Source organism: Ursus americanus, chromosome 26, assembly GCF_024610735.1.
Source record: "Ursus americanus isolate L20-20 chromosome 26, mUrsAme1.1.p, whole genome shotgun sequence".
NCBI lineage: Eukaryota > Metazoa > Chordata > Mammalia > Carnivora > Ursidae > Ursus > Ursus americanus.
The window spans coordinates 34087659-34111702 of NC_142152.1; the positions used below are offsets into that span (position 1 = coordinate 34087659).

Genomic DNA, 24044 nt, shown 5'->3' on the forward strand with positions numbered 1-24044 from the left:
CAAACTCAGCAAAATAATTTTTTAAAAAGGAATGTGACAGAGGTTACTTAGTGGCTCAGTTGGTTAAGCGTCTGACTCTTGATTTCAGCTCAGGTCATGATCTCGGGGTCAAGGGATGAACCCCGTGTTGGATTCTGAGCTCAGCTAGGAGTCTGCTGGAGATTCTCTCTCTCCCTCTCCCTCTGCTCCTCCCCCGACTCACACTCTCTAAACAAACAAACAAACAAACAAAATCCTAAATTAAAGAAAAGGAATGCGACAGGTCATTTTAACATATAGACATTGAGGAAAATACCCTAAGCAAATTATTAGCCAAACAAATCCAGCAGTATATTTCAAGCAAATTATACTATATCATGACTAAGTTGGTTATCCTAGGCATGAATGAAAGGATTCCCAACATAAGCAGATTTTTTTAAGCATATAATTATCTCAGTGGTTGTAGAAAAAAAAATTTCATAGAATTTAACACCCACTAATGATTTTTTTTAAAAAAAGAAAGAAAACTCAACAAAACTCATTCTTAATGAGAGGTCATTAAACACAGTCCTTACACTACCAGGAAAAAGACAAGGATGCCCACTGTCACACCTACATTTATAGCATTATTCTAAAGGAAGCAGCCAGTGCAGTAAGACATGAAAAATATACTAAACATATAAAAATTACAGAAGAAACAAAACTCCCATTATTCATAGACAGTGTGATTGTCAAAATAACCCAAAAAAGAGTCTACAAAGACTGAAAATAATAAGAGAGCTTGGCAATCCATCTGAATAAGTTCAATATTCAAAAAAAATTGCATTTCCAAAATACTAGCAACAAAAAGGAACACTGAATTTTTTAAAGACACCATTCATATAGCAACAAATAATGTAAGATTCCTAGGAATGAATAAAAAAGTACCGGAACGTGTCTTATTAGAAAATAAGACTTATTATAAAGCCATAATAATTAACACTGGGTAGTACTGGTGCACAAATTGTCAGTTTAAAAGAACAGAGAGAACAGAAAAATACAACACAGGTGGGGCACCTGGGTGGCACAGTCAGTTAAACATCTGACTTTTGATTTTGGCTCAGGTCATGATCTCAGGGTCATGAGATCAAGACTCATGACATGCTCTGCACTGAGTATAGCCTGCTTAAATTCTCTCCCTCTCCTTTGCCCCTTACCCTAAAAAAAATACAACACAGGTGCAGACTTGATAGGTAAAACAGGGGCATTACGAAGTAATGTGGAGAGGGGGAACTATCCAATAAAAGGTGTTGAGGTAACTAGTCATTGTTCATACAGAGAGAAATGAAACTGGATCTGCACTTCCCACCACATACACAAATAAATTCAAATGGATTCAAGGGGCGCCTGGGTGGCTCAGTCGTTAAGTGTCTGCCTTCGGTTCAGGTCATGGTCCCAGGGTCCTGGGATCGAGCCCTGCATTGGGCTCCCTGGTCAGTGGGAAGCCTGCTTCTCCCTCTCACACTCCCCTGCTTGTGTTCCCTCTCTCGCTGTCTCCTCTCTCTGTCAAATAAATAAATACAATCTTAAAAAACAAACAAATGGATTCAAGATTTCTATGTGAAAGGCAAAGCCTTAAAACTCTTGAAAGACACTATAAGAAAACATATTTATAATTGTATGGTGGAGAAGGATTTCTCAAACAAGCCCTCACAATAACACGAACTACAAAAGAAAAGATTAATTCAACTACATTAAAATTGGGAATGTCTGTTGCTCAAAAAACACCATAAAGATACTGAAAAGATAAGCCACAAATTGGGAGAAGATATTTACAACTTATACAATTGGAAAAGGACTGGTATCCAGATATATAAAGAATTCATATAAATCACGAGTAGAAAAAGGAAAGAGAATTCAATAGAAAAATGAGCAAAAGATAGGATCAATTTCACAAAAGAAGCAACACAAATGGCCAATACATATATTAAAAGATGATTAACAGGGAAACAAATGATAAGATTATGGCTCTGAACTCTGGGAAACAAACTGAGGGTTGCTGGAGAGGAGGTGGGTGGGGTGATGGGGTAACTGGGTGATGGCCATTAAGGAGGGCACTTGAAGTAATGAGCACTGCGTGTTATAAGCAACTGACAAAGAATCACTGACCTCTACCTCTGAAACTAATGATACACTATATGTTAACTAATGGAATTTAAATAAAATTTTTTTAAAAATAAAAATAAATAATACAAATAAAAGATGATTAACCTCATTAGTAGCCTAGGAAATGAAATTAAGAGCACGAGGAATAAAACATTTTACAACTAATAGATTGGCAAAAAATGAATAAGTCTGTCAATACCAAGTGTTGGTGAGACTGTAGATCAAAAGAAACTCCTCATCACTGCTGATTCGTGTGTCAACTGGTGTAACTATTTTGAGAAACAATAAAGCATTATTTTGTGAAGTTGACATTTCCAAACCTTACAGCACAGCTGTATGGCATCCAGAAGAATATTCATAGCATTATTCTTTGTAATAAGACTAAAAACAACCCAAATGTCTTTTGACAAAAGAGGGAATCAATACATTGTGCTACAGTATGGTCTCACAGCGAAGAAGCAAAACAAAGCAAAAAATAAACTGCAGCTACACACAACAACAGGAAACAAACAAATGAAACAAACAAGTCTCCGAAGACCTTGGAAGGAAATGTGGGCGGGTGATGGTGGAGAAGCCCGCAGGTTCTTAGGTTGGGTGCTGGCTTCTCCCATGTGCACAGTTAATAAGCTTCTGGCTTACATGTGTTATATAATTTTGTGTATATAGCAAATATTGCATAAATCCCTTCCACAATTCAGCTTGTGGTTTACTAAGACTGACAACAGCTATGATACATTCTGATAAATAATGGACCAAATTTTTTGTAAATGCCCTGGAAACAATTAGTCCTATAGATTTTTGTGAAGTTTTTATTTAAATTCCATTGAGTTCGCTTACAGTATAATATTAGTTGCAGGTTTACAATATAGCAATTCAACAACTCCAAACGTCAGTTGGTGCTCTCATCACAAGTGCCCTCCTTAATCCCCATCACCTATTTCACCCATCCCCCCACCCACCTCCCTTCTGGTAACCATCCATTTGTTCTCTGTAGTGAAGAGTCTTGGGAGTGCCTGGCTGGCTCAGTCAGTCGAGTGTTCAACTCTTGATCTCGGGGTTCTGAGCTCAAGCCCCACATTGGGTATAGAGATTACTTCAAAATAAAATCTTTTTTAAAAAAGTTTGTTTCTTGGTTTGCCTCTCTAGTCCTGTCCATTTTATAAGAACTAAGGGCTCATCACTACTAATACTACTAATACTGTGAGATAAGCAGGGCTAGAGTTGTTATTCCCATTTTACAGAAGAGAAAACAGAGCCTCAGAGAGTTTAAGACATTTGTCTAAGGTCACACAGCAGTAGAGGGGCAGAACTAGGGTCAGACCCAAATATCCTGGCCCTGGCCCTGAAGTCTTTCTGTGGATGCTTCTCCCTTAAACACTTGTAGGGAAGATTCTAGTCTATTTCTGATACCTCAGTACTGCACTCCTAACATGATACTGGTCTGTTCTCAGAAAAGTGTTATTCAATTGCTCTTAAGGTTTTCTTCCTCAGTTAGGGGGCAGTGGTGCATCCCTGGGCCATCACTCCAGTTTCAAAAGCTCTTGGAAGCTATCCTGCACTTTGTAAGTGACCAATGGGACTTTTTTTAAAGGGCAGAAGTTAATGACTCTAATGAAACACATCTCAAGGAATATATGGCTACGTATAGCTAGGCATCCTACCTACTGAACACCTTCTAACATCACACGTTCTGTATACATTCTCTCCTCTAATTCTCACAGAGAAATTGCTGAGATAAGCATTATCCTCATTTTACAGATAAGAAAGCCAAGGCTGTTCCCAAGATTTACTACAACAAGAGGCCAGGAGATCAAGAAGGACCAATGGCTTTGCACATGTGAGCAGAGGCATTTGGAGGGCACGACCAGTGGGATCACCACGTTAAAATAAAAGGGATCAGAAACACACAAGTGCTTTGATGTGGGGTGATGATGATGATGATGGTTATACATGATAATAATGTACCATTGTTTGTTTTTTATTTTTTGTTTCTCCTAAGGTCAGGATGCAAAAGACAGCAGCACAGAAGATTCAAGCAAGGCACTAGGCATTTCTCAACTCAAGCATCGTAACAGCCTGATACTTCTATAAAGAGGATTCAAGGTATCATCTCCCTAATAACTTTTTTTAAAAAAAGATTTTATTTATTTATTTGTCAGAGAGAGAGTGAGCACAAACGGGGGAAGTGGCAGAGAAAGGCAGAGGGAGAAGCAGGCTCCCCGCGGAGCAAGGAGCCCGATGCGGGACTCAATCCCAGGACCCTGGGATCATGACCTGAACCGAAGGCAGATGCCCAACCGACTGAGCCACCCAGGTGTCCTTCCTTAATAACTTTTAACGAAAGGGAGCGTTAGTTGTCTCTGAGGGGCAGCGTGGGTACCCGCGTCCCTGAGAACAGGTGGGTCTCACAGATGACAGTTCAAGTCCCCTTCTTTCCTTACTAGTGATCATCCCCCGGTGTCACAGAAGGGTGCATGGACAACATATGCAGAACGAGCTGCAGAGCACATCCTCCGTTATCTATCACTGTCGGCTCACAACAACTGATGGGTCTTCGGTTTCTTCCGTTTCCACGTGGAAGCCAGGATCCCAGGTACAGCTCTTGCCCATTCAACATGCAAGCTCCCTTCATGTGGTAACGGCCCCCCAATTTTCCTTCGAGAAACCCCTTTCTGTGCACGCGTTCCAGGTAGCTTTCGATCCACTTCTGGCTCTGGGGTGGGACTTCCTGTGACATGAGCTTGGTAAATCAAAGCCGCCCGTGTTGCCGGCCACGGTGATGAGCTCAGGGATGGGCACGTGAGCCAGGTTGGCTACCAGAGTCTGACCACATCCTTCTGCTGGAGCTCTAGGGATGGAGCCATTCTCTCTGGGTTCCTAAGCGGATAAAACAAAAGCCTGCAGCTGCCAGGGGCTATTTCTTGAGAGAGCCTTCCCTGAGAATGAAGAATCCTAGAAACCTTCGTATTTGGAGGCAGGAGGTAAAGGGAGAAGAAAACCCAAGTCCATATGATATCACTTGAACCCTTGGATCCCACCATGTCTGAGGCTAATTCTATTCGTGGACTTTTCAGTTATGAAAAAAATAAATGATATGGGCATGTGGGAGGAGTGTACGTGTGTGTGTATGTGTTTTGGTATTTTATTTTTTTGCTTAAACCACTTGGAGCTGGATCTCTGTTACTTGGAACCACAATTAATACACTTAGTGTAATCAAATTGCCCTACAGCTTTATTGAACCACAGTCCTGATACTGGCATGCACTGTCAAAAGCCAGGGCACCAAGAGTAATAGAAAGTGAATGTGTTTCCTAGAAATCTCTGCAGAACACATCAGTCTAAAGTAGCTCTTCCCAACATTTTCCAGGTCGAGGCACACAGAAAATTCTAGAAGTATGTAAGGCACAATGGGGAGAGCGAAGGTGATTGGTCCAAGGATTCAGGCACCCCAAGTCCCTGCCAACCATCCCAAAAGCTGAGGGGACCAATCCCCAGCCACACCTATCTCCCAGGAGCTGGGTGGGAAGACTTACTAGAGGAAAGTAAAAGCAGAAAGTGGGGGAACATGCTTCAGAGCAAATCCTCAAGTGAGTCTGCTCTTATCAAAATGAGTGACCCGCCTTATCGGACAGTACGTTCTTCTTCCTCTATACACCATTCTGGAACAAAATGCTTTTACATTATTAGCGTTGTTTTTCGAAATCCGCCTGCCAACACCCAGCTGTTTCTGCACAGTCAGGCTTTCTGGGGTGTGCGGCTGCGGATTCGTGGGAAGGACCCCTCGCTCTGCTGAAACTGCTTTTGCTCGTTACAGCAGACCCAGACTTGCAGCCAAGAAACAAGGGGACAGAAGGTCACTGGCTTGGGGGTGGAGGGAGGAGTATCCATAGAGCTGGGCCAAAAGAATGCCATTATTCAAGAAATGATTGAAGAGTTTCTTCAAGACTGGCCAAAGGAGTCATTCTCTTTGAACTCTGGGGGTTTGAGAATGCTGAGCGCCCAGCCTGCAGATTCCTCCGTTGACCCATTGTGGTCAGACAAAGATAGAAGGGTGAAAGAGCTTCTTTTCTTTATAAATCCAGGAGCTTGACTTTGCCGATGAGTACACAGAATCCAAGGAAAGGCACGTTGCTGTTGCTGTTGTATTAAGAGCAACATCTTTCTGTTTATCCAGCACTTATTACCCAACTGTCTTGGACAGCTGACCCACCAACAAGATCAACAAACATCACTGAACCGGCTCTCTATGCAAGACAGGAAGTAAGGAGTATGAGAGAGATACAAAGATGCCTAAGACATGAGGCTTTACTATGTAGGGAGCACAGACACATTTCTAATTAAGTCTAAGGTAGATGATGATAAATGCCCCAACAGAGGTACAAGCAGTGTTCTGGGAACTCAAGGCAGGCTGGGGAGGAACCTGCAATAGGCTTGGGATGGATGGGGTGGTAGAAGAAATCATGTATGGGCTGGTCGTTAAGGACAGGAAAAAAGAGTGGCAGGGGCGCCTGGGTGGCTCAGTTGGTTGGGCTGCTGCCTTCAGCTCAGGTCACGATCTCAGGCTCCTGGGATCAAGCCCCGTTTGTGTGGGGGGGGTCCCCACTCAGCAGGGAGTCTGCTTCTCCCTCTCCTTCTGCCCCTCCCCCGACTCATGCTCACTCCTTCACACAAACACATGCTCCCACTCTCTCTCAGATAAATAAAATCTTTAAAAAAGAAAAGAAAGGAGGAAGGAAGGAAGGAAGGAAGGAAGGAAGGAAGGAAGGAAGGAAAGAAAGAAAGAGAAAAGAAAGGAAAGAAAGGAAAGAAAGGAAAAAAGAAAAGAAAAGGAGAAAAGAATGGCATTCCAGGGGTCTCTGCCCTCCAAGGGTCCTGCAGAAGGAACAGGACTCTGTCATGTTATGGGCTGAACTATATCCCCCCAGAATTCATATTTTAAAGTCATATACCAAAGTCATAACCCCTAGTGCCTCAGAATGTGACCAGTTGCAGAGACAGGGTCTTTAAAAAGGTAATTAAGTTAAAATGAGGTCATGAGGTGGGTCTTAATCCACTGTGACTGGTATCCTCATACGAAGGGGAAATTCAGACACAGAGATACACATAGAGGGAAGATGACAGGAAGATAGTCTTCTCTAAGCCAAAGAGAGAAACCTGGAACAGATCCCTCCCTCACAGTCCAAAGAATGATCCAACTCTACGGACACCTCGATCAGACTTGACACATGTCTAGCCTCCAGAACTGTGAGAAAGAAATGTCTGTTGTTTAAACCTCCCAGTCCGTGGTACTTGCTATGGCCACCCAAGAACATTCTCTCATTTTGTGTGCTTCCCCTGTCCCTGAACATCTCCCACGCTGGAGACTGCCCCCCAGCCTCCCAAAGGGAACTGGACTGCCTCGCGCTCCTCCCTCCCCTAAGTGGTCTCAGGGTTCTTGTTGATGAGACCCTATTACTGTCCATGTGGTTCACTGCGCTTGATTCTAGAACCCCACACACTCTTCGTGGTCAGTAGGCCGCACTGGAATGTGATCCTGGCAAGCCTCCCTCCTCATGAGAGCTAAAAGCCAAGTTGTACTATCTACTGTTGTCTTAATACTTTTTGTTTGATTAACCCCGTTGTGGCTTGTCTGCCTGCTGAAGGACCAGGGTTTCCTGCCTTTTTATCCCCTCCACCATCTTCAGAAGGAGATAATGCTAGCAGATAAATTTGTTCTATTTACAACTCTTTATGGAGCTTAAATGTGGAAAGAACAGAGATCTATGACTTACAAAGAAGATTAAGTATGGCATATCCATGTAGCTGGGTTGGGGGCAAATTTTTGTGAAACCAGACTCTGGTTAAGGTTGCTGAGACCTGGGTGCCTGGGTGGCTCAGTCGTTAAGCATCTGCCTTAGGCTCAGGTCATGATCCCAGGGTCCTAGGATCGAGCCCCGCATCAGGCTCCCTGCTCAGCGGGAGCCTGCTTCTCCCTCTCGCACTCCCCCTGCTTGTGTTCCCTCTCTCGCTGTATCTCTCTCTGTCAAACAAATAAAATCCTTAAAAAAAAAAAAAAAAAAAAGGTTGCTGAGGCGTCTGCCATGAGCTCATCTAAAAAAGAGAGTTCATTTTGTGCCCTCACTCACCTTATCCTGACCAGCACTAGCCTGACCAAACTGCTTTCAATATCAAAGGGAACACAGGCAACCAGATCAGAGATCCTGCCTTGTTCATTTGTTATCCCCAGTACCTCAGCACATGTGACTCCCTGAACCAACCTCAGAGATCACCCACCTCCTAAAGGAGATAAAACCCACAGAGAAGGGGCGCCTGGGTGGCGCAGTGGTTAAGCGTCTGCCTTCGGCTCAGGGCGTGATCCTGGCGTTGTGGGATTGAGCCCCACATCAGGCTCTTCTGCTGTGAGCCTGCTTCTTCCTCTCCCACTCCCCTTGCTTGTGTTCCCTCTCTCGCTGGCTGTCTCTATCTCTGTCGAATAAATAAATAAAATCTTAAAAAAAAAAAACCCACAGAGAAGTGACCTGCCCAAGGTCACTCAGCTTCCAAACCCAGCCTCTTTCTGCAGCTAAGCACTGTTTCCTGAGATTAGGAACCCAGAGACCTTGGGCTTTATCCCAGCTCTGCAAATGACCTGAGAGAGAAGATCCTGGGCAAATTACATCTCATCCCTGGTCTCCCGGTTTCCCAACTGAACCATAAATGTCCCTTCTCTGTGTAGACTTTGTTGACTCCCTTGAGCAGAATTAGTTGCACCCACAATACACAGTCCAGGATGGCCATGCGGTGCCCCCCACCAAGAATTGGCAACCTGCCCCCCAAACACACCCACACACCCACCCATATAACTCTACTTCCTGTGGGTCCTCGAAAGAGCCTTGCCCCCAACTGGAGGATGAAGTGTCAGCCAGCTGGGCCCAAGGCCACCCTCGGTACTCCCCGGGTCCCAGTAATACCTTCGGGGAGTCTATAACCACCTCAGATCTCATCTCCAGCTCCCCTTGCCAGCAAAGATCAAATTTTACAGTTAAAACCCAATTCCAATCTGGCAACATCTCAACTTTGTTCTTTTGAAACTAAAGGGTAGGAGGAGGCCTCAGACACTTGAGGGTTCTGAAAGTACCAATTTGGGAATTATGAGAAGTGTTCTGTGCAAATCAGTCATAAAATTTTAATTCACTTACTCAGCAAGTTCCCAAGAGGCTCACAGCTGTGGCGCCTTGGCTGGGGCCCATCGTTTGTGAGAACATGGCGTTGACGAGCCCAAGATCAAGGTTTCTTCCCTTTGTGCCAATCTGCTCGTCACAGAAGAAAGCCCGAGCCACAGTCAGAGTCTGCTCTCCCTCACTCAGCCTCACCATGGCTTGCTCCCCTGTAATTTGCCTCCAGACAGAAGAGGGAGGATATGTGGGCTCTTCCCCACCTGACGACAGGTGAGCTGAGCGTCAAGGTTTAAGCACAGCCCCAACAGGGGCAGACTCAGGCACCCACACCTGGCTGGATGTCCTGTGGCTTTTGGCTGGATTTCTGACAACCCTCCTTGAGCCCAGAGAATCCAATTCATTCACTTGGGATTTTAATTGTCCACAAGCAATCTGTACTAAAAATTCATATTGACTTTTAGAAAAAGCTCAAGCATGAAAAAGTTACAGAAAAAGGTAACAGAAGAGAAGCGATCAGACTGAGTCACTCAGGGTTTCTGTCAATGTTTGACTTTCTTCCTTCTTAGCTTTCTTCCTTCTTAGGTTATAAAGCAAGGAGTCCTAACTGTGTCTTCCGTCAGCACTCACTTAACAAATATTTATCAAGCACCAATGATGGGCCGGGTACTGGGGGTACAGCAGAAACAAAGTAAGAGGTGGGACAGGTAATGAAGCAATAACTATAGCCTGACACAGGAATAAGCTACATGTCCATCAGTGGATGAATGGACAAAGAAGATGTGAAATATGCGTATATATATACACACACATATGTATATGAATATATATGTATGTGAATATTACTCAGCCACAAGAAAAAAGAAATCTTGCCATTTACAACAACATGGAAGACGGTGAAGGTATTATGCCAAATGAGATTAGTCAGAGAAAGATGAATACCACATGATCTCACTTATATGTGGAATCTAAACAAAAAAACAAACCTAAGTTCATAGAAACAGAGAATGGATTGGTGGTTGCCAGTGTCAGGGGATGGGCAAAATGGGTAAAGGGGTCAAAAGGTACAAAGTTCCAGTTACAAAATAAGTAAGTCCTGGGGAGGTCGTGGCAGGGTGGTGACTACAGATAACACAGCCTTGCATATCTGAAAGCTGCTAAGAGAGTAGATCTTAAAAACTCCTATCACCAGAAAGAAATGTTGTAAGTGTGTTGCGATGGGTGTTAACTAGACATGGGGATACAATATACACAAATACGGAATCATTATACTGCACACCTAAAATTCATATCATGTCAATTACACCTCAACAGAAATTAATTAATTAATTAAAAGATAGTTATCAATCAGTGGTTCTCACAAAGTGTGGTCCCCAGACCAGAAGCATTAGCATCACTTGAAAGCCCAGGCCACCACTCAAACCTACTAAATCAGTAGACGTGGGACCCAGCAATCTGTTCGAAGTCTTCCAGATGATTTTGCGCACACTCAGGTTTGTGACAGACAATAATGATAAGGGCTGTGATGGAGAGTGAATGCAGGGTTACTTTGGACACAGCGGTCAAGGAAAGGCTCTTTTAGAAGATGACCTATAAGCTGAGCTGAAACCTGAAAAGAGGAGAATGAGCAGGAATGTGAAGAGTCAGAAGAGAGTTTCAACACAGGAAACAGCAAGTGCAAAGGCCCTGAGGTAGGGAAGAGCCTGATATGTTTGAGGAAGAGAAAGGAGGGCCAGTGTAGCCTGTAAATAACAAAGAACAACCTGTCCAAAGAAGACAACAGATGGCCGACACATGAAAAGATGCTCAACATTGCTCACCATCAGGGAAATGCAAATCAAAACTACAATGAGATATCACCTCATACCTGTCAGAATGGCTAAAATCAACAACACAGGAAACAACAGGTGCTGGTGAGGATGTGGAGAAAGGGAAACCCTTGGGGCGCCTGGGTGGCTCAGTTGTTAAGCGTCTGCCTTCGGCTCAGGTCATGATCCCAGGGTCCTGAGATTGAGCCCCGCATCGGGCTGCCCACTCAGCAGAAAGCCTGCTTCTCCCTCTCCCGCTCCCCTGCTTGTGTTCCCTCTCTTCCTGTCTCTCTCTGTGTCAAATAAATAAAATCTTAAAAAAAAAAAAAAAAAAAGAAAGAAAGAAAAGAAAAGAAAGGGAAACCCTCATGTGCTGTTGGTGGGAATGCAAACTGGGGCAGTCACTCTGGAAAACAGTATGGAGATTCCTCAAAAAGTTGAAAATGAAATTACAATAGGATCCAGCAATTACACTGCTGAGTATTTACACAAAGAATACAAAACTACAGATTCGAAGGGATTCAATGTTCATAGCAGCAGTATCTACAATAGCCAAATTATGGAAACAGCCTGAGTGTCCATTGACTGATGAATGGATAAAGCAGATGTGGTGTATATATATACAATGGAATAAAACTCAGCCATAAAAAGGAACGAAATCCTGCAATTTGCAACAACATGGATGGGTTTAGAGAGTATAATGCTAAGCAAAATAAGTCAGTCAAAGGCAAACACCATACAATTTCACTCCTATGTAGAATTCAAGAAACGAAACAAATGAACAAAGTGGGGGAGGGGAGAGAAAGAGGCAAACCAAGGAACAGACTCTTAACTCTAGAGAACAAACCGATGATTCCCAGGGGGGAGGGGGGAGGGGAGGGGGAAATAGGTGATGGAAACTAAGGAGGGCACTTGTGAGGAGCCCTGGGGGATGTATGGAAGTGCTGAACCCCTATTTGTACACCTGAAACTAACATCACCCTGGATGTTAACTAACGGGGATTTAAATTTAAAACAAACAAACAAAACAAAGAGCATCTGGGGCATCTTATGGGAGGAGCAGGGTCTGCAAGTCAGCAAGCCCACACTCCAGTCAGCCTCTCCCACAGACGAAGGGAGGGGTACTGGAGACAGTCACAGAACCTTTCCGAGTATTCTGTAATACAGGGAAAACAATCCTGAGCCTGCCTACTGAGCTGTTCAAGAATTCAGTGAGTGAGTGAGTGGATGGGAAAGCATTTGGAAAAGCGAGAGGCAGTGTTCAAGTGGGAATTATCACATTTAAGGGAGTCGATTAAGGATATAACCTCAGGATCCAGCCTCCCACAGCAAGAAGCCAACCTGGTCCCTGGCCAAGGCCTGCTCTCTGGAGCTAAGTAAGATCGAGATGGTTCTCTAACAAGGGTCTGTGTCGGAGGGCTGAGGTGGGGATTTCCCAGAAAGGCCTGATTGTGAAACTCTTACATCTTCACCCCACTGGTCAATCTAAGAGGATGCCTGGCTTCATGAGGAGCTTGTGTTTTACTCCAGCTGCTTGCAAACTCGCCCCAGGTGTTACAAAGACACTGCCAGATTTCCCACGGAACCGGGCCACAGGCTATCATCACGGTCAGAGCCAATTTCATCGCCATCCCTGGATGCCCCTTTTCTGGAGGGACTCGGAGAAGGGCTCACCTCGACCTCCTGCTACAGGAAGGCTCCAACCAGGACTCTGAAAACATGGAGGTGATTGCATTAAGAGATGGCCCAGTAATGAGTCCCCCCTCCGCTGAGCTTAGGCTAAATGCAAAATCACTGCCTCAAGTAGAAAATACTGTCTCCAGAATCTACCTGCTTCCAGAAGCTACTCTTCACCTCGTTGTTATAAGTAAGCACTTCGTTAGCCTGAGTGATCAGGGCTGGAGAGAGACACTGGTCCAGGCCTTCTCATACACATGGGGAAACGGAGCCCAGAAAGAGAAGGGACGGAGCTGCCATCACCCACGGAACTTGTGGCAGGACTAGGATCAGACGTAGACCCCAGACCACCAGGCACCTCAACCAAGAAGCTTCTTCAAACAGAAGCCACACCCCTCCCCCACTCAAAAACCCGTGTTCACAGAACAAAGCCCAAGCCATTGGCATGACATTCAAGGCCCCCAGAATCTAGTTCCTGCCAACTTTCTCAGCCTTATCTCACCTTCTATGTCTGCCCCACCCCCAGCCCATGTCCACGCTGCAGCCACGCACTGGGTATCAAGAATGGGCAGGTGACCAAGGCTGGCCCTCACCTGTATTCCTGCCTCTCTGTCTGGACCCATGCTGTTTCCTCAACCCAGAAAGCCTTTTCCCATCTCCCACGTGAAAACCCTACTCAATCCTCCAAAAATTCTCCTAAAGGGCATCACACCCATTCCCAGAGCAGAATTCCTATTCCTGGTGGGCACTCCTCCAGCACCTCTCACGCCCTTGGGCTCATGTAACGATTCTCATGGGTTATGTACCTCCCCCCCCCCGCAACCCCCGCTCATCTCCACTCAGCTGTGAGATCTTGAGGGCAGGGATAGAGTCTTATTAATCTTTTCATCCCCTCTGAGCACTTGGCAGTGCCCAACCCAGAGAAGTGCTCAGTGACTATCTGTTTAATCAAAGGAATGTACAGATGTGTCACACCTGTCCTTACGGAAGATTTCCGTGACCCCCAGCCAGGGCCAGCACAACACAGCCAACCTGCTTTTGATGTCGTCCCATGACACTGGGCGATAATCAACTAGCACATGTTGGGCTCCCTCTTTACTAACCCACTGCCATCCAAACCCAACTCCTGGCCAGAGTGTGCACTCCCCAGGGCGGTGATGGTGCCTGATGGGTCTTGGGTTGCACAGCACAGATCCCAGCACATAAATGATACATGAATGAATAAAGTCCATTAGTGATAAACCTAACCTATTTGGACAACTGAGACAGAACCGATTTCCCTTGCTCATCGGAATCATATACATACAATTCACCGTGTAAGCTTTTCCGCTTGTTCCACAAATATTTATCAGGCGCAACAAATACAAGTTCCTGCTGGATAGAGGATGGATAGAGGATTAAATAAATAACCCCAAATGTCTATGTATCATAGTTACGGGGCATGAGCCAGAGGACACAGGACGGGATGCTGCGGTCACTGCTAAGTTCGCCCTGAGTTCATCACTCGCCCTAGTGGCCCTGTCCCATCCTGCTTCATTGTGGTCACGGGGGCCCAAGCAGAGATGGCCACCCCTCACCCAGCTCAGATGCAGAAAACAGATGACCTGTCTTTCTCCCCACTGGGAATGAAGCAGAGTCGGGTTTTTTGTGTCTTTGCATTGCTTAATATAATCTCCCCCAAATTATTATCCCCTGCTTCCCATGGGAACTGTTGAAGATGCCAATTTCATACTGATTCCGGATGCAAAGTCTGTTCTGTCTGACCTCATTGATTCCTGGGGGATGTGTTGAGACCTGTGAAATATGCGAAAGCTCATGAATCAACTCTGGCTGGCGCTCTGCAAACATCTTAGTTTGAGGGAAAATCAGACGGATCTGACGATTCCCCCGAGCCTCGCTGCTTCCCCAGCCCTGATCCGCCCACCATCCCCTGGAGTCTGTGGATGCTGGCTGCCTGGGGCAGGGCCCAGCACTGGCTGTCCCCATCTCCCCTCTGGCCCAGCTCCGACGAGCCAGAGGGGAATGGGAGGTCAGTCCTTGACATCCAGTCTGATGTCTGAGGCCCTCTGGAGGGAAGGAATCCTGTGAATGTCCTCTCCCTGCCAGCCCCCAAGGAGATGGCCTCAAGACCCCTCCCCAAGCATGCTCCTTTGCTTCCAAGACAAACAGGAGCCTTGGGCTCAGGGGGTGTGCTTGAGTGAGCGATGAGAGGTTGAGTTAGGAAATGAGTGAGGGCTCCTCTCTCATTGCTTGGGTTTAACAGTGCTCACACTCCCTTTCCCTCCACTCACTCATTCATTCATTCATTCATTCGACAATCATTTATTGAGAGCTCACTCTGCCAGATGCTGTAAATCAACAATGGATGCTGGGGACATGTCTGGAGCCAAGAAACCTTACAGTCCCCTCCAGACACCCCACCCACGGCCCCAACCCCCTACACCCACATCCTCAGGAGGGCACATGGACACCTGCCTGCCCTCTGCCACACACCTGGGGGCTGCCCAGAAGCCATCAAGAAGGAGGACAGGTGGCCTGCTGGGGAAGGTTGTCTGATAAGGGCTTGGCTCAGCCCACCAGCACTGCCCCAGTCACAGCCTACCAGCCAGTGTGGTTTGGAGTCCGTCTTTCTGTCTGCGTGTCCACGTGTCCAGAGAAGCCAGCAGCCAAAGAGAGAGGAGAACCCATGTACCCATGTCACTCCTCCTCGGCACTCCCAAGCTGAGAAGGCCCCAGAGAAAGGATCAGAGGCAGCCTGTCTGGCTGAGTCGGGTCAGAGTGGAGAGGGGGAGATGTATCAGTGGTCACAGTCTGAAAGGCAGTCCCTCTCCATCTCCCTCCTCTTCAACTCTCCCTCCCCAAACTTCCCCACCTGGGATAAGCAGCCCCGTGTCTTCCCCTGTGACCGGGGAAGGATTGGTACAGAGCTGCCTTTCCTGCAGGCAGAGCAGAGGGTGATGGAGTGACAGCAATGACCTGTTTAGGGAGTGCGCACCTGACTATGGGACACTCCACATTCCTTTGGTAAGCTTCAAAACAACCCCACAACAAAGGTGTTATTATCCCATCTTATACATGGGACCCTCAAAGGGTATAACACCCTGAGCCCGGCAACTGTGCAAGGATGGGATTTGAACCCCAAATGTCTGAATCTACAGCCCATGCTCTTCGCCCCCACATCTTACTAACTCCCACCGCTCTTCGGCCTGATGACCTCTCCCCCCAGGTCCTTTGAGTGAGTGGAGGGAAGATCTCCTTTCTTTCCCTAACAGCATGTATTATAACTTGAGCCTCTTGGACGATATTTACATGAGGTTGTTGTCAACAACATTAAATCCAATTACTAATGTATTCTTGTACTCACATGCGTACTCTCTATAAAACTAATACTTAGCATTTCCTATGTTATTTTTACTTCTTTATCTCATTTAATCCATTTCTGATAGCACAAAGAGCTCCCAAATCACTCTGTTTCTTGCATCATGCTGGAGCGGGGGCAGAAGTCACAGACATCCTTGTGACACCAGGCACACAAGCCGATAAGAGCCGTGGAGAACATCTACGGAAGCTGCCAACATAGGTACAGAACCTATGCAAGTGGTTCTGTTCTAGAGTTGGCCAGTGGTGTACTCAATCCATTTCCATTAAAAGGACATTAGAGAAGAAATCTACCACTAGCCTTGAAGACAAAAGAGAAGACACGATCACCTTCTACCATTTCAACGCACTTGGAAGCATCACGCCTCCACGGAAGCACCACAGCAAGCACCTCCCACTCGTTTCAAACACACATGGCTGCAGAGTCCGATCAGCCCTGGCCCTGACAGGTAATGGTGCCCTCCTGCCCTCCAGCAGACCCTCTCCACAGAGCCGGTCATACACCCACCTTAGCCACAACCATCAAGAGCAGAGCTGAATCATCCCGCTGTTGAATGTTCACACTTGCTCCATTCTCTTGCAACACCACTTGCTTGTCACACACAACTGGCTAATTCCAGAATGGAACATAATTGAAAGAAACAGGACCAGACCAAGGAACATAAGGTGAGAGCCAAGAAAAATTTGTAGGTCACTGAGAAAATTGCTATGCCAGGCACCGGGGACGTGCCTACTTCACAAAGGCACCAAGGGCTGGGCGGGTCCCAGCGTGGGTAACCACCCAGCGTGGGGGCCAGTCGGCGCACTGGCACCTCCTCGCCACTACAGACCGGGGCCGGGTCCCAAAGGCAGCTGCAGCTGTGGGTGGGAGGGACTTCCTCATGCACGGAGGATAGACACAGTCCTGGCAGATGTCCTTGAGCACGTGTGCTGGTTGAAACCCAGACGTCGAAAAGGCCCATGTCACTGAGCAATCCAGATGAGAACACACGAACGGAAAACCCAGACTGTCTTCCTAAGGACTGGGAAGATTTAGAAAAGCAGAACATTCTTGACTTGGAGGAGACCCAAGAGATCATCTCCTCCAGGGAATTTAAGCCTTTGGTGTGCACGCCATGAACCCGTTCTATAGATGGATGAAGTCCATGAACCCCTTCTCAGAAGAATGCTTTGAATTGCATGGAATTAAATTCACAGGATTGCCAAGAAGACCCATTATATTAAAAGGCAGTTAACAAAATAGTTTTAGGGGCGCCTGGGTGGCACAGCAGTTAAGCGTCTGCCTTCGGCTCAGGGCGTGATCCCGGCGATCTGGGATCGAGCCCCACATCAGGCTCTTCTGCTATGAGCCTGCTTCTTCCTCTCCCACTCCCCCTGCTTGTGTTTCCTCTCTTGCTGGCTGTCTCTATCTCTGTCGAATAAATAAATAAAATCTTTAAAAAAAAATAGTTTTAAAACAAACGTGTAATGTAGGAATATATATGCTTCCTTATCAGCGCATTACATAACAAGATGGAATATCTTGTTCAATTCTGAAGTAGCGATTAGTGAGAATGATATTTTACAAGATGCCAAATACTGCAAGACACTTGAAAGTAACTGTTACAGCTGTACCGTGGTGTATATATATCTGTGTTTCTCAGGTGAATACTGTCACAGGGACCGCTAAGAGTCATACAGCTTATTGCCTACATAATGGACGACAATGACATATTTCACTAGACGTTAATGGGAAAAAAAAGTGACAGTGGATCCCCTGAATTCTAGCCACAGACCCCAAATTAAGACCCTTACTATCCTCTTATCCCAAGGGACTTTCTTACGCCTCACAGCTAATAAATAGCAAATCTGTTCAGTTCTTCTCAATGTCCTATCTGGTCCCTTTCCCACCCGGTCTGCCTCACTTTAGGCTTACAAAAAAATGGGGGGGTGAGGTGATTTTGTTTTTAAACAAAAATAATACATCCTTCTAATAGATTCAAACAATATGGGAATTACATTTTAAAAATTAAGTTTTAACGTTTATTTTTTTTAAGTTTTTATTTATTTATTTTAGTAATCTCTACCCCCAACATGGGGCTCGAACTCATGACCTCGAGGTCAAGAGTCACATGCTCTACTGACTGAGCCAGCCAGGTGCCCCTAATGTTTCTTTAAATGCAGTTCTATCTAAGAAGAGACAGATGGACTACAGCCTTGCTTAGAAAGTGTGGTTCTGGGACCAGGAGCATCGCGTCACTGGGGAGCTTGTGAGGAATTTGGAACCCCAGGCTGCACTGCAGATCTGCCGACGCAGAACCTGCACTTCCCCGGGAGAAGAGCTGCCCTGACACTTCCCGGAGTCCGTTCTCTGCTAAGGTCTCCTTGGAGACCCCTAATGCCAACCAGGGGCTAGAATCCAACCCTCAACCCTCCAAAAGTCATGCGCTAGTAAACCTAATTCCCAGGGGAAATAACAAACGCTAATAGAATAACAGGCCTAGGGATTCGGAGCAGGAGACTTCACAATAGAATGACTGGACTTGAAATAATTAAAACAATAATTATAATAAAAACCAATTATTAGCCCTTACCACAAGCCAGCCTCCAGGCTAGACCATTTATGTGCACAGCTCATTTGATTATCACAAACATTCTGTGGAAGTTGGTACTGTTCTCCCCAGTTTACAGATGGAAACACTGAGGTTCAGAGAGGCTAAGCGGCTCGCTCCCTATTCCAGCCAATGACCGGGAAAGACTTGAAGCAAGAGGGGCTGCCCATGAACAAGCCTGCTGCGGCCCAGTTCACAAGGACAGCGGAAGCAAGCCTAACTGTGGAGCCCCGGCCTCAAGTCTCATCCTATTTCCTCCCAGGCTGGCCAAGTCCCAGTGCCCTCAGCAGCCGAGGGAACCGAGTGGCCTGTGCTTCCTGCATTTTCCTTCTGGTCTCATCTCTGAGGACGCGGTTTCAAGTCACAGCCCAAGCCTTTATAAAAAATAGGGAGCAAAGCCCGCTGGAGCCTCCACATGGGGGGCAAAGTGAAGTTTCCAGGTGCTCCTGTCCCTGCCTTATCTGCTGGGAACAAATGACTTCTCACTATTTTGTTTCACAGTTTAAATAAACCCAGGCTTTGCTGGCATCTCGAAGCAGAATCTGACTGAAATCTCATGAGGGGCGGAACTGGGCAACATCCTGAAAAGTCTGTGAGGTGGGTGTGTACCAAGCTCAGTTTTAGGTCATTTTGAGAGTTTTAAAGAATGAGGCTTTCAGTACATTTTCAGGCTCTATGAATCTTTCTACAGGTTGTCATTGCAAGACCCTAGAGTCTTTCCTGATGAAGAGTTTCTGTGGGATACTCCACGCAGACACTGGACAAGGTATTTTCCCACGTTCTCTGTGAGTTAGACCTTGTTATGCCCATTTTACCGATGAGGAAACTGAGACCCAAGGCTCACAGCCAGGAAGTGGCCAAACCAGGGTGGGAATCAAGGCCAGTCTGACATTCAAGTTCCAGCCCTCTCTACTCCAGCATGCACGGCCTTCCCATCTCTGCCTTCTCTTCGCTATCTCAGGGATCCATCTCAGGCCACCTAGTATTTCAGCTGCTTTTGTGTCTAATCTCTCTTCCTTGACGGTGAGCTCTGGACAGAGTCCCATGGCCATGCCTAGACACTCTGCCCTCCCCGCCCCCCCGTGCCCAGGCCAGAGCTTGGCACCAACAGGCACTCGGTTTCCACTGGTTACATTCAACAGTGGTTGAATAAAAATCGGCTGGCTTTCAGAAGGAATAACTCAAGAGAAAGCCTAAGGCCAGCACCACCCACCTTCCAGAAGGATCCATATCTGTGCCTACCTGACTGCTGAAACGCTTTGATGAATGACAAGTCCCCGGGCCAGAAAGGAGAATAAAGGCATTGCTCATAATTTCACAAATGACCAGAAGAGCATCTGCAGTCCCTGGGCCCTAGCAAAAGACTGCTTGCTCAACCACAGAACATTACATGAACAGTTGTCACTGGTGGAGTCCCTAAATTTGCCACTAAGCCAAGCTGACTGGCAAAGCCAGAACTAAGAAAGTCTACCCAGAGAGGTGACAGCTGAGCCCTAAAGGGGACAACACTTATATACAAGTGACATCCACATGCAGTGACCTTGGCCAAAGGTGCTGTTCTTAAAGGCAATGTGCTATGATAGGAAGGTTCCTGAGTTGGGGTTCAAACAATGGGTGCTCCAGCACCTCAGCTCAGCTCCCCTCCTCCTGAGCCTTCAGCACCCACACTGTTAACCCCACAGCATCCTGCTTCTGTGAGATCTTTTGACCAGCTCAGACCCCTTGGTATGAATTTGATTTTACCTTTATCTGTGTTTTGGGTGCATCTAAGTGGGTAAGACTTCCCTGGAGCAGCCCTTTCCTGACAACTAACCATGTCCAGCTGGCTCTCCATTGCCAGAGAAGCTGGCCACCGATCTCCCATGGGTCCAGGATCTGGAGGACACATCCTAATCAGCCTTGAATCCCACCACCCTCGTGGAGGTGGCCCTGGGGCTGAGCACCCACCAGCCAAGATGTCAGTTTTCTAGATGACACAAAACTTTCTTGGCTCATGGTAACTCTTAGGTCACCACTCACTCATGGTAACTCTTAGGTCACCACTCACTCTGTAAGTGTCCCAGGTGACACCAATTTTTATCTAGGGCCTGGGGGATCTCAAACCTGAGGCCAAATTTTGTTCCAAAAGGAGCAGGGTCTAGTCACCTCCAAAGCAGAACCCACAACAGAGAAGTCGAGAAGGAAACTCAGGGGTACCGGGGAACTGTGCACTGAGCCTGGCCCTGCCTGGCCTGCAGAGATGGGCCACAGTCTAATTTGGACACAAGCGAGGAAACTGCTTCTTTGAAACTGGGTCCAAAACTCAGAAAAAGAAAGCCATGTTGAAAATGTCCATTTGCTTCTTTAAGCAGATTGTCTTAAAGTTCATGAGGAGAAAGCAAGGCATAAAGAGGACAAAAGAGCAAGGGTGTTATCTATGAAGCAGTCTGCCAAAAAAATTAAATTTGAAGTGGATCAGGTCTCTAGATCTAGCTATTACCAGTTTACAGAAAAACAGAAGACATGAAGGAATATGTTAAATACCACCCCCAAAAACGTGATCAGCAAAATCCCAAATGTAAGGAATTCAAAAGACAAACAACGCCACCTCGTCCACAAGTATGTGGCAAGAGAAACAAAAAAGATTAAGAGAAATTTAAGAGACTTGTCAACAAAATGCAATTTGTAGACCTTATATAGATCTGATTCTAACAAGCCAACAGGGGGAAAAAAGGAAGACATTTATGATATGATCAGGGAGATCTGAACACCACCTGGGTATTTAACGATAAACAGGAATTATTGTTGATTTTTGCAGGTTTGATAATGGTGTTGGGACTATTTTTTTAAAAGAATCTATCTCTTGGAGATACATTCTGAAGTATTTAAGGATAAAATTATATGATGCCTGAGATTTGCTTTAATTAATCCACTGGGGGAAGGTAAAGGACAAGCAAGGCTGGGTCTGGGCTGATAATCACAGCAACTGAGTGATAAGTAGGTAGTGTTTGTTATGTTCTCCGCTTTTGTCTAGGTTCAGAATTTTACAGGACAAAAATGTTAATTACCAAAAAAGAAAAAAAAAAAGGCAAGAGAAGGCCCTTGTGTTTAATCAGGGCTCCAACACAGACTCTCTCAGAGGCTTTGAACAAACCTTAAACTTGCTGAGCCTCATCCAGAGCCTGATGGGTTCAAATCCTGGCTCATCCCCATTCGCCTCGGCCAGATTTCCTAACCTCTCCAAATGGCTCTGGCTCCGGGTCCTTACCAGTATAACAGGAATAATGATAGTCCTACCACGCAGGGTCACCTTGAGGAGCAAGCGTGCTAATTCACATGTAAATATCCCGGCACCCAGCCCTGTGGAAGCGTTTGCTCTTATACCACTGCTGTCATCTCTCTTGCTCATTAGTTTCATCTTGATGGGGAGGAGGAGAAGACTCCTTTGGAGAGGCTGTCCTCCCTCCTAGGACACCCAAATTTCAGAAATGTTTCCCAGTTCTTCCCGATCACATATTGCTGGTTCCACGCTTCCTCCACAAGCTCAGACCTACATTCTCCTTCTCCAGGTGGTGAGAACCCTGTGCTCACCTCCTCCTCCTTTATTAACAATGTCCCCTCCTGGTGCCTTCCCCTCTTCGGCCATCTCTGCACTTAGCTTCCCTTCCGCCTGTTCTCAAGCCCACCTCTCGCATCCTTGTTCCTGGAGGGAACAGTGGGTGGAAGCAGACTCCCTTCCTCGTCCCTTCTCTTGCCCCTCCCCTGTGACGCCACCTCTTACAATGCCCAGAAGGACCTCTGTACATCAGGAAACGGTGGGGTGCAGGGAAGGGAAGTTAGAAAGAACTCACGACTTATGAATGCATAATGCTGAACTTTTGGAAATGGACAGGCCCGGTGCCAGGCCTCACTAGGGTTCCTTAATTCTATTCTTCTTACAAAAGGGCCATTATGAAGGCTTCGCATCTCCCGTGTGACAGGTTGGGAGCAGTAAAACTACGTGACCTCTCGGAGACCAGGAGATGAATAGGTTTCCCAGCCCCGTCCTTATTCTCAAGGGCCCTGGGATCCTGGAAAGACGTCTATGGGAGGGAGGGAGCTGCTGCAGGGAGCCGTGCAGTAGTTCCCAGCTGTTCCCCAAAAGGGCCTGTGGATGGCCCCTGATAGCAGGCAGAGCACCCTGAGGCTCCCCTACCCCCCGAAATCCTGGAGCATCTTGATGGGTTATCACACCGGCTTCCTCACTTCCAGTCATGCACTCGGCCCATCCAGCCCCACAGGACATCCTGGAAGAGGAGCACCACCCCAATCTCTCTCTCTCTTTTTTTTTAAGATTATTTATTTATTTATTTATTTCAGGGAGAGAGAGAGAGAGATTGAGAGCACGAGCAGGGAGGAGGCACAGAGGGAGAGGGAGAAGCAGACTCCCCACTGAGCAGGGAGCTCGACACAGGGCTCGATCCAAGGACCCCGGAATCATGACCCGAGCCGAAGGCAGACGCTTAAATGACTGAGCCACCCAGGAGCCCCCCAATCTCTCCTTCTCTGCCTTTCTTTTGGGGATCATTTCTTTTCTACCAGACAAGAAAGGTCATGTGGCCGAGTTAGGAAGGTAGATACTGGTAGTCAGGCCAGGGCCCCCCATCCTACCTCTGCCATTACTAACTTGTTGGAGTCCATGTTCCCTTTCCTAGAAGATGAGGAAGCGAAAGTTCAATTGGTCAGTCCCTTCCAGTTACAGCAGGCTGGAGGCTCGTTACAAGGAAGTGCACTACCTCCCTCTCCGCCAAACTGCGTCCATGGCTTGACTGGACCTCACACTCCTTGCCTTTGCCCAGTCATCTATATTCAGAGTGACCATCCACCAGCTCTCCCCTCCCTCCCCGCCCCTCCTTCTCCCTCCCTCTCTTCCTCCTTCCCTCCTGCACCTCTCTCTCTCTCTCTCTCTCACACACACAAACACACACACACACCATGTGCCTTGTGACCAGTAAGAATGGAGAAGTTTGGGTCCAGGTGCATCCAGTTTCCCCTTGCAGCTCTGAAGGACACTTGTTTGCATACTATTTCCTTGTATCCAGATGGAAATGCACACTCATTTCCATGAACATATAGAAGACATTATGAAATAACCAACCCAGTCTCTCTAACAGCTCAATGCTTCAGAGCCCTGAAATGAGACCAACACAAACCTCACTAAGTACACCAGCGGTCTCCAGAACTTTCGGGGTAGGGGAAGGAAGTATCAGAACTTCAATGCACAAATGCACATTTATTTTTATCACATCTTCTAAAATGTTCTAGTTTTGAATGTATGCATTACACTCCTCAAA

General features: G+C 46.5%; 1 protein-coding gene across 3 annotated transcripts in view; it reads right to left on the reverse strand.

The window, feature by feature from the left end:
* Positions 1-24044, reverse strand: part of FBLN5 (fibulin 5) — an 84621-nt gene that overhangs the window by 43256 nt on the left and 17321 nt on the right. The window lies entirely within an intron of this gene.